General features: G+C 40.6%; 2 protein-coding genes across 16 annotated transcripts in view; both read right to left on the bottom strand.

Moving 5' to 3' along the window:
- Positions 1–14,631, bottom strand: part of MYRIP (myosin VIIA and Rab interacting protein) — a 418,438-nt gene that overhangs the window by 107,235 nt on the left and 296,572 nt on the right. The window lies entirely within an intron of this gene.
- Positions 1–14,631, bottom strand: part of RPL14 (ribosomal protein L14) — a 575,215-nt gene that overhangs the window by 297,384 nt on the left and 263,200 nt on the right. The window contains exon 1 of one of the 14 annotated variants that reach the window (XM_050780467.1): positions 11,746–11,750. The exons of the other annotated variants lie outside the window; for them this stretch is intronic. The gene's annotated coding sequence lies outside the window, so the exon portion shown is untranslated. Of the gene's footprint in view, positions 1–11,745; positions 11,751–14,631 lie in introns of those variants that run through there. 14 annotated transcript variants of the gene reach the window in all.

Below are 14,631 nucleotides of genomic sequence, written 5' to 3'. Positions count from 1 at the left end.
GTCTGTGCATGGACTCATTCATTTGTTCACTCACTCGTTCTTTCATTCTTTCACTATGTATTGAGGGCCCACTATGTGCCAGGCACTGTGTTAGATGTATAGAAGTGACAAAACAGACCAGGGCCCTAACCAACAGTGCTGCCAGACTAATCTGTTCAAAGAGTGCTATGTAAGTCAGGAGATGGAATGGAAAGCCAGGTCAAAGGCATCTTGGGCATGGCTGGACTGCCAGTGTCCCACAGGTCTTGGGTTCTGCATCATTCCCACAAATGTGTGAGAAACCAGAATCTACCTGCTTTCTGTCCCAGGCATTTTCTCTCATAATCAAACTGCTTCTTCTAAGCTTCAGTAGGTGTGTGCGAGTGGTGGCTTAGGAAGAAAGGGAGATGCTCTCCTGGTGATGAGATTTATAGGGAAAAGCTTTCCAACTTGCAACTGTCCAAAGTTGTCCATGCTTGATTTCCCTCACTTATTTTTTAAAAGATTCCAAGATGGCCAGACTCAGTAGCTTACGCCTATAATCCCAGCAGTTTGGAGGCTGAGTCAGTCAAAGTGCTTGAGCCCAGGAGTTCGAGACCAGATTGGGCACCATGGCAAAACCCCATCTCTACAAAAAATACAAAAATTAGGCACAGTGGCACATGCCTGTAGTCCCAGCTACTCCAGAGGCTGAGGTAGGGGGATAGATTGAGCCCAGAATGCGGAGGTTGCAAGGTGCCAAGATTGCACCACTGCTCTCCAGCCTGAGCAATGAAGCCAGACCCTATCTCAAAACAAACAAACAAACAAAAAAAACAAAACAACAACAACAACAAAAAAAATCCAAGTTATCCCTGAGATCCCTGAGGATGATTACACAAAGATTCTTAGCTCTGTATAGTTTCACAAACTTAAGCATGATAATTTCTTAAAATACCAAAGCTTTTAAAAAATCAACAGCAGGCCAGGTGCAGTGGCTCATGCCTGTAATCCCAGTACTCTGGGAGGCCGAGGCAGGTAGATCACTTGAGGTCAGGAGTTTGAGACCAGCCTGACCAACATGGTAAAACCCCGTCTCTACTAAAAAATACAAAAATTAGCTGGGCATGGTGGCAGGCGCCTTAATCCCAGCTACTTGGGAGGCAGAAGCAGGAGAATCGTTTGAACCTGGCAGGTGGAGGTTGCAATGAGCAGAGATCGAGTCATTACACTCAAGCCTGGGGGACAAGAGTGGGACTTCTCCCAACAACAACAACAACAACAACAACAAAAAGAAAAGAAAAAAAAAAAAAAAGAAAATCAACAGATACTACCCAAAGCAATCTACAGGTTCAATGCAATCCCTATCAAAATACCAATGAAATTCTTCACTGAAATAGAAAGAAATTCCTAAGATTCGTATGGAACCACAAATGATCCCGAATAGCCAAAGGAATCCTGATCAAAAAGAACAAAACTAGAGGCATTATATTATCAGACTTCAAAATATACTACAAAGCTGTTGTAACCAAAACAGCATGGTACTGGCATAAAAACAGACACATAAACCAGTGGAGCAGAGTAGAAAACCCCCAATTTAATCCACATATCTACAGCTAACTGATTTTTGATTAAGGTGCCAAGAACACTCACTGGAGAAAAGACAGTCTTTTCCACAAATGGGGCCGAGAAAACTGGATATCTATATACAGAAGTATGAAATTAGACTTTCACCTCTCACCCTACACAAAAATCATCTCAAAATGGATCAAAGAACTAAACGTGAGACCTAAAGTAATAAAACTGTTAGAAGAAAACATAAGGGAAATGCTTCTGGACATTGGTCTGAAAAAGGATTTTATAAATAAGGCCTCAAAAGCACAGGCAACAAAAGCAAAAATAAACAAATGCAATTAAATTAACAGCTTCTTCACAACAAAGGAAACAATTGACAGAGTGAAAAGACAACCTACAGAATAGGAGAAAATATTGGCAGACTATTAATCAGACAATGAGCTAATATTCAGAATATACAAGGAACTGAAGCAACAGCAAAAAACCAAACAATCCAATTAAAAAATGGGAAAATGATCTGAAAAGACATTTAAAAGAAGACATACAAATGACTGGATCTCATCCTTTCTTATGGCCGAACAGTAGTACTCCATTGTGAATAAGTCAGGCACAGAAAGACAAACATTGCATGTTCTCACTTATTTGTGGGATGTAAAAATCAAAACAGTTGAACTCATGGAGATAGAGTGTAGAAGGATGGTTACTAGAGGCTAGGAAGGAAGGGTAGTGGGAGGTGGAGAGGGAGATGAAGATGGTTAATGGGTACAAAAAAATCGTTAGAATGGATAAGACCCAGTATTTGATAGCACAACAGGGTGACTATAGTCAACAATAATTTAATTGTATATTTTAAGATAATTAAAATCATAAAATTAGATTGTAAGACAGTCTAATTTTGAGGATAAATGCTTAAGGGGATGGATCTCCATTTTTCATGATGTGATTATTATGCATTACATGCCTGTGTCAAAATATCTCATGTACTCCATAAATATATACACCTATTATATACCCATAAAAAATTAAAAAAAGACATACACACATGGCCAACGAATATGTGAAAAAATGCTGAAATTACTAATCATTAGAGAAATGCAAATCAAAGCCACAATGAGGTATCATCTCACCCCAAGTAGCATGGCTATTTTCAAAAGAACAAAAAATAACAAATGCTGATGAGGATGCAGAGAAAAGGGAACTCTCACACACTATGGTGGGGATGTAATTAGTAGAGCCACTATGGAGAACAGTGTGGAGGTCCCTCACCAAACTACAAATAGAACTACCATGTGATTCAGCAGTCCCACTACTGGGAATTTATCCAAATGAAAGGAAATCATTATACCGAAAAGACATCTGCACCCCCATGTTTATTGCAGCAATATTCACAGCAGCCAAGATATGGAATTAACCTAAGTGTTCAACAACAGATGAAGGGATAAAAGATGTGGTATCTACAAGAATGGCTAATATTAAAAAGACTGACAATACACAGTGCTGGTAATGATGTGCAGCAACTGGGTCTCTCATATGTTGCTAGTAAAAACAGTTTGGTGAATCCTTACAAAGTTAAATATATAGTGGTTACTATACAATACAGTAATTCCATTGTCAGGTATGGAACTAAACAGAAACGACATGTCTACACAAAGACTTGTACATGAGGCATAGAGATCCACTATCTTGTCTCACCACTGCCCAAGACACAGACATGGCTTCTGTTTGCAAGTCCCTATGAAATATTTCTTTTTAAGAAAAATAAAAAGATGGCACAAGAAAACTTATAGCAATTTTGTTCATAACAGCCAAAACACTGGAAACTGATCAAATGTCCATCAGCAGGTGAATCGGTAAACAAATTAAATTGTATGCACAAATGGACTATTATTCAACAATAAAAAGGAACTGCTGGCAGGGTTTGGTGGCTCACGTCTGTAAACGCAGCACTTTGGGAGACTGAGGTGGGTGGATCACTTGAATCCAGGAGTTCAAGACCAGCCTGGGCAACATGACAAAACCTCATATCTACTAAAAATACAAAAATTAACTGGGTGTGGTGGCGTGTATCTGTAGTCCCAGCTACTTGGGAGGCTGAAGCAGGAGGATTGCTTGAGACCAGGAGTTCGAAGTGGCAGTGAGCTATGATTGTGCCACTGCACAACAGCCTGGGCAATAGAAGGAGACCCTGTCTCAAAAAGGAAAAAAAGAAACTGCTGATATAAATGACATGAATGAACCTCAAAAATGTTATGCTAAATAAAATATTTAAATTAAAATTGCAATTGTATTATTCTACTTACATGAAATATTAACAGAAACAAAATTAATCTACATTGACAAAAAGCAGATCATTGTTTACATGGAGCCAGCAGTGGGACTGACAGCAAAGGGGCACAACGAAACTTCTCAAGAAGTTGGAAATGTTCTATATCTTGATTGTGGTAGTGGTTATATGATTGTATATATTTGTCAAAACCTGTTGAACTGTACACATAAAATGGATGCAACATACTCTTTGTAAATTATACCTTAATAAGGTTTAACCCCCAAAAAGAATAATTTTAAAATGCAGATGCAATACAAAAAATATGGCATATATACACCATGAAATACCAGTCAGCCATGAAAAAGAATGAAGTTCTGTCATTCATGGCAACATGGATAGAACTGGAGGACATTACGTTAAGTGAAATAAGCTAGGAAGAGAAAGTTAAACACAGCATGTTCTCACTCATATGTGGAAACTAAATAAATTGATCTCATAGGAGTAAAAAGTAGAGCAGAGGATACAAGAGGCTGGGAAGGGTAGGGGGAAGAAGGTGATAGGAAGAGACTTATTAAAAGATACAAAATTACAGCTGGATAGAAGGAATAAGTTCTAGTGTTCTATACCACAGTAGGATGACTGTAGTTAACAATAATATATAATATAGTGTCAAATAGCTAGACGGAGAGTATTGAATGTTCCTGACACAAAGAAGTGATAGATGTTTGAGATGATAGCTATGCTAATTACCCAGATCTGATCACTACACGTGATATGTATCAAAACATCACTATGTACTCCATAAATATGTAAAAGTATTATCTGCTAATAAAAAACCTTAATGTCAGAAAAAAGGCATGGAAATTTATAACTTCTATTAACTACGGGGAAAGGTTAAGTATCTTAAGATTCCTCAGAGAAAGAGAAAGCTGGTATAAAATGGTTTTTAAGAACTAGGTTATTAAAAAGTTTAAACATTTCTTGATTTTTATCTTTCAGTATGGTATAATTCCTCTAAAAATGGAAAATTTTAATACGATCTTTTGGAAATAATCAACAGCAAACCTTCAAAATTTACCAATGACAACACAGTTAGAATTCATTACTTTAAGTCCTTCGAGCTACCGTTTTCTCATCTGCAAAATGGGATAGGTTGTGCCTTACAGGGCTAGAGGAAGAATTAGATAGCTCAACCGAGAGCTCCCAGAGAAAGACCAGACCCTTGGTACTCACTGGGGGTGCCAGCAGAGTCTGAATGTGAGTGAACACACCTTTCCTGCATGACCTCTGTGCATTTGTCCTGTACCAAATGCTGCAAATGAGTGATTCTCAGGAGGGGACATGTGCCCTAATGCGGGCAACAGCATCATTTGTTGGCAGAAGTGTTGTTTTCTGAACACATATGTTCTTGGAGATTCTATGGTGACCTGTCCTTCTACTTTGCTCCATTTCCCTAGGGAGAATAATTGTAATGAAGCGTTTTACTGATGGGACACAAAGCAAGGCTGAGGATAACAGACTGCTGCTCAGATGATGTAAATAAATTTATGACATAGATGTATGACCAGATCTGTCCTGCAAGAGCTCATATAGTTGTCAAGATAAGAGAGTGCCCTAAAGACCAGAGGCAAGAGGCTGGGGTGTGGCCATCTTTCTATTGAAGCTTTCCCTGAAGGAAGGAATGAGTGAGTGATGTGTTCCAGGACAGGTTGAACAAGTCCCTTGGAATTACACTGGAAAAGTACAGCACTATGGATAAAGACAATGCTGTGGGGCCAGGGAGAAAAGAATTCAAATTCTGGAGCTTTCTCTGGAAGTGAGGTGCCAGGCAAGTTATTCTACCTCTTGGTGCCTTGAACTTCATCAGAAGGGAAACAACAATAGCTCCTACTCCTACAACTTGGCTGTGGAGATTAAATGACAGATAGAACATAAAGTATGTTGCAAAGTCTAGCACAGAACACTGTGCAGTCTGAAGTCCACGTTATCATTAGTACCATTATTAGCACAGGTTCTGAGCCTGGGTTCCGGTCCCTGCTCTGCCACCTCTTAACTGTGTGACTTTGGGCAAATTACTTAACCTTTCTCTGCCACCATTTTCTCACCTGTAATACAGGGATAATAATGGCACCATGGGGTTTTGTGAGTAGTTGAGAGAAGAATCCAGTAAAATACTCATCTCTGACACAATAAAACCAATCACTATCCTCATCACGGTCAAGAGTGCTTTAGAGGAAGTTTATGTAGATGGGGAGTGTCAGGTGTCCCACTCTGAGAGTGTCTAAGGGAACAGATGAGGAGAGCTGGGGTTTAACAGAGGTGCGGTCTGGGTAGGCGGAGAGGTGAGAAGCTCTGTTGCACATTGAACAAACAGCAGGAGGAATGGCTGCATGCTGCCTCCCATCAGAAATAAGCATCTTCACAGATTAAAGAGACTAACTTCCTCCTTTCCCCAAATAGTCTTTTTCTTCTGTATGGAGATTTACACTTGACAAAGTGCTTGCAGGAGGGCCATCCCCGGCAATTCCATTCTGGGAATCTCCCCAGAGAGGCACTCACATGTGTCCCAAGGGTGTTCACTGAAGATTTGCTTATAACTGAAGAAAATGTAAGCAACCTTGGTTCATTCATTCAGTCATTGTTCACTCATTCACTTATTCATCTGATATATACTGAGCACCCAGCATGTGCCAGATGCTGATGTAAACACTGAGTGTACAGGAGTGGACAAGACGGGCAAGGCTCCCAGTCTCATGATGTTCACATGCTAGAACAACAGGCAGGTTGGCTGACAGATAACTAGATCTATTCTATGTTGGTGTGGCAAGTGCCATGAGAAGAAATGCAGCAGATTAAGAGGAGGAGAAAGTGACTGAGTGGGGAAGGGGAGCTATGTTTGCAGGCTGGTTAGGGAAGGTGTCTTTTGTACAGAGGCAAGGAGAGAGAGTGAGCCATGTAGAATCTGGGGCAAGAGCTTTCCAGGTGGAGGGAACAGGAAGTGCGAAGGCCTTGAGACATGAACACCATTTGCATGTTTGAGTAAACAAAGTCAGTGTGGCTGGTGTGGTGTGAACAAGGTAAGGAGTCCTTCAGTAAGACAATGATGAAATAAACTGTGATTAATTCATTTAACAAGAGATTATATGTACAATGATATTAAATAAAAAACCAAGTCTATGCTTCTCAACACGTTTAATGTAGAAATATAAACTTCAGAACTTTATGTATGCATGATGCCATTAATGTAAACTGAAAACACCACACAGAGCACTAGTGTACATCTTTTTAGTCATACATAAGTTGTAAAATGAAATAACATGCATGGGCACAATATATCCAATTTAAGAGGGAAAAGAAACTGGAGTTAGAGAGTCACAATAGAGCTTTAACTATATTGGAAAATGTTTTGTCTTCTTAAAATCTATGCTGGTGGGCCCATGAGAGTCGTCAAATCTATACGATTTGTAGATGGGTGTCTTTATAGCATGCCAAAAACTGCTGAGAATGTCGGAAACATTCCACAGTACGACCAAAAAAAATTCAATACATACATTTTTTTTTTTTTCCTTTTTTGGGAGACAGAGTCTGTTGCCCAGGCTGGAGTACAGTGGTGCGATCTCGGCTCACTGCAATCTCTGCCTCTTGGGTTCAAGCGATTCTCCTGCCTCAGCCTCCTGAGTACTAGGGATTACAGGCATGAGCCACTGTGCCCAGCCTCTAAACATACATACTTTCTACTTATTTCCCCCATTATTCTTAATAAAGCCTCATCCAACTTTCTCACCTCTTCTCTAAGCATAAATCTTTATCACGATACCTCACAGCACTATTTTAATTAATTATTTAGGGATCTGCCTGTGCTGCTAAGTTAAGCATCCATCAAGAGAAGGGCCCATGACTGGTCCCATGCATTCTGCAGACACAACTTGTTGTTTGTCCTATTACACCAGGCCTCCTAAGATGATCTCTGCAAACGGAACATGATTACAGCATATTGGTTTTTTTGTATACCTAAGATGTGAGCACCTCTTAAGCTTTTTTCTTTCTTGGCGTCACAGGAGGGTTCCTAATCAGTGAGTGGATGAATTCTTATTTTCACAACTGACTCAATAGACATGAATTTCTTGAGCAGTCCTTCCAGCCCTGCACTGTTGTTGTTTATGCAGACTTTGTCTTCTTCCTTCAGTTCCATCACTCTAGGCACCACACAGTGTGGCCGTCTGTGTTCTCCTCAGCACTGAATACCACACAGGTGTCCACAGAGACCTCTGACCACATGTCAGTCTATTACAGTTTCGTTAGTTTCCACCATGAGCCAGCGCTCCATCAGCTGACATGAGCACCTCCATGGCAGTGCACTAGCTTCAACAAAGGCAATATGCTGGAAGACTCTGAGGAAGGAGGGCTGAACTAGGATGGGTGATGAGTCCAAGTCCCAGCTGGACTGCCAGCACATGCTGTGTGCCTTTGGTGGGATCAGCCACTGGATGCTATGCCCACCTTTTTGTATCAGTCTTATGCCCTGAGGGGTTAGGCAGAGATTCTGTACCAACCCCAGAGGAAGGCTGGTAGAGAGGCAACCCTCTGGGTGGCCAACGTCCAAGCTGAAAAGGAAAGGCTAGGCAGTACCCTCATGCCCCCAGGGTGGGGCTTCCCAAAGGGTCCCATCTTGTATCAGATTCACTGAGAGGTCAAAATCCTAGGGGAACCCAGGGCCCCTGCCTGTTTTAGCTCAGGGCCCTGGCCCAGAAAAATATACAAATTTGGCCTTACACTTCTTACTCCCAGAGCTCTTGGGCTTCTGGAGAATTGCTTAGCCACAGAACAGTCCAGCTCTTGAGGAATGAAAATGTGACAACATCATTTTTAGGAGCTACAGGTGGGCAGGTGGTAAAAGCAGAGGGTCCTTTGTTTCACAGCTACAGGCTTATCTGCTGGGTTTGCAGTTAAAGGGAGGAAAGAACATTTATTTGAGAACTTCTTAGGTGCTTAGGTGGCAACTGGTGGGTGATATGCTTCGGAGTAAACCTCTGTTCTGTAAGTTCTAATTTTAAAAAAAGTGAGGCTCATTTTTCTGCAGCTGTAGAGACAATAGCATATTTTCTAAACCCTCTAAGTCTTTTTTTTAACCCCTCTCAGCCTTACCTTATTACTTGGTATCTCAATGTCCTCCCTAATTCCCAGCTCAGGGAAGGCATTCAGAAGAAAATTGATTCTATAAGCATTAAAAATTTGATTTCTTAAAAAATGATATAAGCACATTTTAGATTCATTTTGCTATTATTTATTGACAGCCTCCCCAACCCAAGCTACTTCAAAATAAGTCTTTTCTACATGGAGAGAACCCTTGTTTATATGTCTAGATATTCAGAAGGGGCCTTCCTACAAGGTAGAAGAAAATGAAGAGAAGCTCTCACTGAAAAAAAATTAGGGTTATTTTTCTAGTTAAGAAAAGTTTTGGAAAAGAGATATGAGGGAGGGGAAACTTGTCCTGTTAGATGTTAAGATACGTTACAAATATATAATAATTAAAACAATGTGGCATGTTTAAAAACACAGCTATAAATAGAAAAAGAAAACCCTGAAAGATAATGTACCAAAATGTAACTGCTGATATCTTCAAATAGTGGTAATATGGGTAACTTTATTTTTTCAAATCACATAAACTTATACTATTTTATAAAGAGAAGAAAGATACTACAACTTTGATGAAATTTTCCAAGTAAGAGGAAAGTGTATTATGAAGGTCTGCAGCCACAGAGAGAATAAGATGGGAGCTCTACCCTCCTCACTTACTTGTGTTTGATATTGGGAGAGTCATGTACTCTCTTTGAACTACTTCCCACTTAAAAATAATGTTTATAAAATCTACCTCACAGGCTGTGAAATTAAAAACAATGTCACAAAGCACCTATTAAAATATTGGCACATAGCAGGAATGCATCTGAGAGTGAGGGTGACAAGCTACAAGAAATACAGTAAAAAATAACAAACATAGAGACACATCTAGGTAAGAGTTGGTACAGAATGTAAAAATAAGAATCAAAACACTACCAAGCTTTGCTTATATGGAGTTTAGATTCATGGGAGTTCACTATACCCTGGCATAGAAATCACTAATAGAAAAGCTGTATTCCCATTTGTTTTGGACCATGGGGGCAGGTAGATGGGTTGCAATTTTTCACAATGGCAATTCTTCAAAATTCTCATAAACAACTTCTAGGTTTGTCTGGACCATCCATCTTTATGGAGTTTAGTTCAATACAGGCATATTTTTTGAGCATTTTGCTGTGCCAAGTCTAGTTCAAAATACTGGGGTTATGAAGGTGACTAAGACCAAGTGCTAGCCCAGTGAGCTCACACTGTAAGAGGAAATGATGCTTCTGGGTTCGGGTGCATGGGTTGTGATGGTCATATAAATAGCCAGGATAGGAATATAGGAAGAGGATCAGGTTTAGAGGGAAGGCAGAAAGTTGAGGTAGGACAATTAAATTTGCAGTGCCCATCACATCCCCAGGTGGTAAGACCTGGTGGGCATTTGGATACACCAGTCTGGAGATTTTTTATATATATATATATATATATATATATATATATATATATATACACACACACACACACACACACACACACAAACACACATATGTATATTTTTAGGAGGGTAGAAATTTGGACTAGAAATACAGATTTAGGACCTCCTTGATCCATAGGTAGTATTAAGCCAATAATGGGTATATTGCAAGTATAAATGATCATTATCATTATTTTACTGAGGAAAATGAAAACAAGTAATTTGCTGATATGTCACTGACTAAACTAGAAGCAAATCTGGGAACAGACTGTAGACATCATTCTTGGGTCAGTGCCTTGACATCTGATCAGGTTGCTTTTCTTCCAGAAATCTTAGTAGTGTTCTTATGGCAAATTGGGGCTTTTGCTTCAGAGTTCAAGCAAATAGAAAGCTGTGTGAATCAAAGAATCAGAATAAAATTTAAAATCACTGTGTTGTTTCCCTAAAAAAACCTACTTAACATCATACTGCGAATACTAATCACTTCAAGGCACTTGTTCTGTAAGCAGTTTTCTAATTTCTTTTTCTATGACACAAGTAAATTTGTAAACATGTGTATTCTCATTCGAAGACAGACTGGAATCACATAGAACAGCACTGAAATTACAATCACATTAAAGTTTCACCTAGGAATGCCAGGTTGATTTTGGCTCATTAGACTAAAACAACACAGTTGTGAGAAGGAGGGAACTGAAACACTGCTCACGCCCTGGCTGCCAGTGAGGAAGCAAGGCATAACTAGGCCTTCTTCCTCAACACAGTAGGGCACTGTGCAAACTAAGAGTTTACATGGGAAAGGCTCTGTGAGATCCTGAAGATCTTGCTATTCCCAGTGTGGTTCTCGGACTAGCAGCGTGGGCATGGCCTAGAAGCTAGATAGAAAAGTGTAATCTCAGACCACCACACTCACACTGTGACCTGCTGAATCAGAATCTGCCTTTTAGCAAGATTCCCATGTGTAGCAAAATTAGCTGGGTGTTTTTAGAGGTGGAATGGATTTTTTTTTTTTTTTTGGAGACAGAGTCTCACTCTGTCACCCAGGCTGGAGTCTAGTGGTTCTATCTCAGCTCACTGCAACCTCCGCTTCCCAGGCTCAAGCGATTCTCCTGCCTCAGCCTCCTGAGTAGCTGGAATTACAGGTGCCCGCCACCATGCCTGGCTAATTTTTTTTTGTATTTTTTGTAGAGACGGGGGTTTCACCATGTTGGCCAGGCTGGTCTCCAACTCCTGAGCTCAAGTGATCTGCTTGCCTCAGCCTCCCAAAGTGCTGGGATTACAGGAGTGAGCCACTGTGCCCAGCCATGATTTTTTTTTTCTTTTAAATTTTGACCACAATCCACTTAGTAGAAAAAGAAATAGAGTAGTTAACTTGTTTCCCCCCTTGTCATTTTTTTTTTTTAAGGAAAAAGAACTGAACTGGGTGATAAAAAGTTTTGAAGAGGAATTGAATAATTAAAATGCGACTTCCAAATTCAGACACAATAGTTATAAGAAAATACAATGCTAATAATACTATTGATACAAATTCAATCATTATACATAGAAGGTACACCAAGCAATCAGCAACAAGCTAAATTGAGAATGATGAAGCTAAGCTAACATTGCTTCGTTGGTAAAAAATTAAGCACAGCAGCAATTAAAATCCATGACCAATTTAAAATGACCTTGATGATTTATGAAAAATGAAGTATACCTCCTGAAAATTGTAAGAATGTGATTTGTGAGCTTTGCTTTGGTTTGTGTACGCAGCGTAAATGCACCCGATGGCAAAAATTGAAGCATTCTCTTAGAATGTCCCTGTATGGCAGATATACCTGAATGTGTGTTCCAAGCTGGGGAATCCAGGTGTCACCAACCTGGAGATTCATTCCTTGTCTTTGATAAACATCTCAACCCCTGGCCTGTCCCATGGGACACATGCCATACAGGGGATTGAGGCCTTGAGTTTTGGGTTAAATGAAGGCTGGAAGGTGGAGGTCGTTAAGGGGAGGGTGTTAAGTGAAAATGCTGTATAAACTACATGCTCTTTGGAAGTGGTTGTGGTTTTCCTGCCCAGCCTGTAGCTACTGAGCTGTGCAACTATGTTGTAGAGCTCACCACCACTGGACTGTAGGAAGGCAGATAGGCTGCCTAGTCCGCCACCACTGGACTGTAGGAAGGTGGATATGTTGTCTAGCCTGCTGCCACTGGACTATTTCTGTATATAAGTCAGTTCTCCTATCCAGCTTGCTGCCACCGGACTCTCCCCGCTGTATGTAAGCCCCTATTAAAACTCCATGTCTTGTTTGCTGGCTCTGGGTCTTGTCTTTGGCCTCTTGAACCTGGTGCCTTCCCTACCGAGGTTAATAGGGGTTTGACACAAGAGTGTAGAATACAGAATGAGAAGATTCAGCAACCACTGATAACATACTCAGCAGTAAAAGAGAAAGCATTCTGGGTTTTTCAGAGGGACTCTAATATAGACAATTAGTTATATAGATGATGAAACAGTTAAGGTTCCTGGGAAGAAAATGGTGAGGCATCTCAGAGACTAGGAACAGAGTGGTTCTCTCCCACCTCAAGGCCAGAGGGATGAGGGAGCAGGCAGTGTTACCAGGAGTAGCATCCTGGAGCCGGGAGCTGGGGCCACAGAAAAGGTGCAGCTGCTTCTGGAGATACTGCCTCAGGCAGAGAGACAGGAAATACACTGTACCGTGTCTGCTGTCTTCCTTCTGCTCTCCTACCTCCCAGCATAGCCTGACATTGGCCAAGCTGAGAAGGGAGTCTGGGTAGCACAGCCTGTGGGGCTCAGTGCCCCTCACCCTCAACCAGGAACACAGAGCAGAGCAGAGCAGGGGAAAGGCAAGGGTGGGAAAATCCTGGCACCTATATCGATGTTAACTTCTGAGCACCAGATCCCAGTAACCCTAATAACTAATTTCATAGATTACAGCAAGTGGCCTTCATTTCAAGCAGAAATCTAATTCTGTAGAACTGTGACCCACTTGACTACAAGAAGGGAAGAAAGGAACTACATCTGGGACCAGTTTGCAGCCTATGAAAAGCATCCCAGTGCCTCCAGAAATTGGGCTAGTTGTCAGACTGCCCTCTACTATTTACCACCAGAGTGACCAAAAGCAAGTCGCTAACCTCTCTGGGTGCCATGTTCCTTACCCGCAAAAATGGAGATGGTAATATTTATCTGGTAGAGTTTTATGAGGCATCATTGATCTAACATGCTTAAGTGTCTACTATAGGGCCTGAATATAGTTAAGCACTAAGAAAATGGTAGCTATCTAATCTTAGAAAAAAGAAAATCTTCATCAGATTTAAGTCATATTATAAGAAAGCTGTTTTCTTCTAAAGAAGTAAAACAAAAGAGTTGCTCTTCTATATGGACCACCCACATAGGGGCAGTAGGAGGACCTTGGTTTTCCCATTAGGGCTAATAACTGACATCTATTTGGGACTCAGATGTTTGTTACATGTTTTTGTAAAGCAAAGCTGTGCAGGTACAGTTTCCCTCAATGACAGTGTGCACTGTTTCCTCCCTGCTGAGGTCTGCAGAGAACTTTCCAACTGGGTCTGTCACCTGCCGACGGCAGCTCATCCAACTGACTGCTCAGCATTGAGGATAGGCCCAAGGAATGTCCTTGCTGCTAGCATTACTCACTCCTACTCTGCTTAGCGAGACTCAACTCTTAGGAATTATTATTTCTAAATAGTTCCTTGGATAGAGGGACCTTCAAATAAACTCAAGGTCCAATGACACAGTTTGCAAAAAACAAAACCAAAACCCCAAGAACAAAAAAAATATTTTTCTCTCCTTCAAATTTGGTTGTAGGCAATGTATTTAACCTTTCAGAAATTTTATTTCCTCAGATACAAATGATGAGAAAAAATATTTCATCAGATTTTCATAAAGATTAAATGACATAAACACATAGGAATTAGTCAGCACAGTGCCTCACCAAGGTAACTTTTCAATACATGCTATTTTTTTTTGTCATCAACATCATTATTTAATCCTAAGCCCTCATTCACTCCTTTTTGAAAGGTTGTAGGTATAATCAGTAAATTAATGGTAAAAACAGACTTGGCAGGAAATGTGTTTGATTCTTACATTTCATCTTATCCAAAATGCTAAGGTGTTTCTTAAACTTTGGCAGTTCTTAAACGTGAATATGTGTCAGCATCTCCTGGAAGGCTTGCTAAAACCAGCTTGCTGGGCCCCACCCCAGAGTTTCTGATTCAGGAGGTCTGGATGGGGTCTGGGTACGGG

This window comes from Macaca thibetana, chromosome 2, assembly GCF_024542745.1.
Source record: "Macaca thibetana thibetana isolate TM-01 chromosome 2, ASM2454274v1, whole genome shotgun sequence".
NCBI classification, from domain to species: Eukaryota; Metazoa; Chordata; class Mammalia; order Primates; family Cercopithecidae; genus Macaca; species Macaca thibetana.
This window is presented reverse-complemented; position numbering and strand designations above follow the sequence as displayed.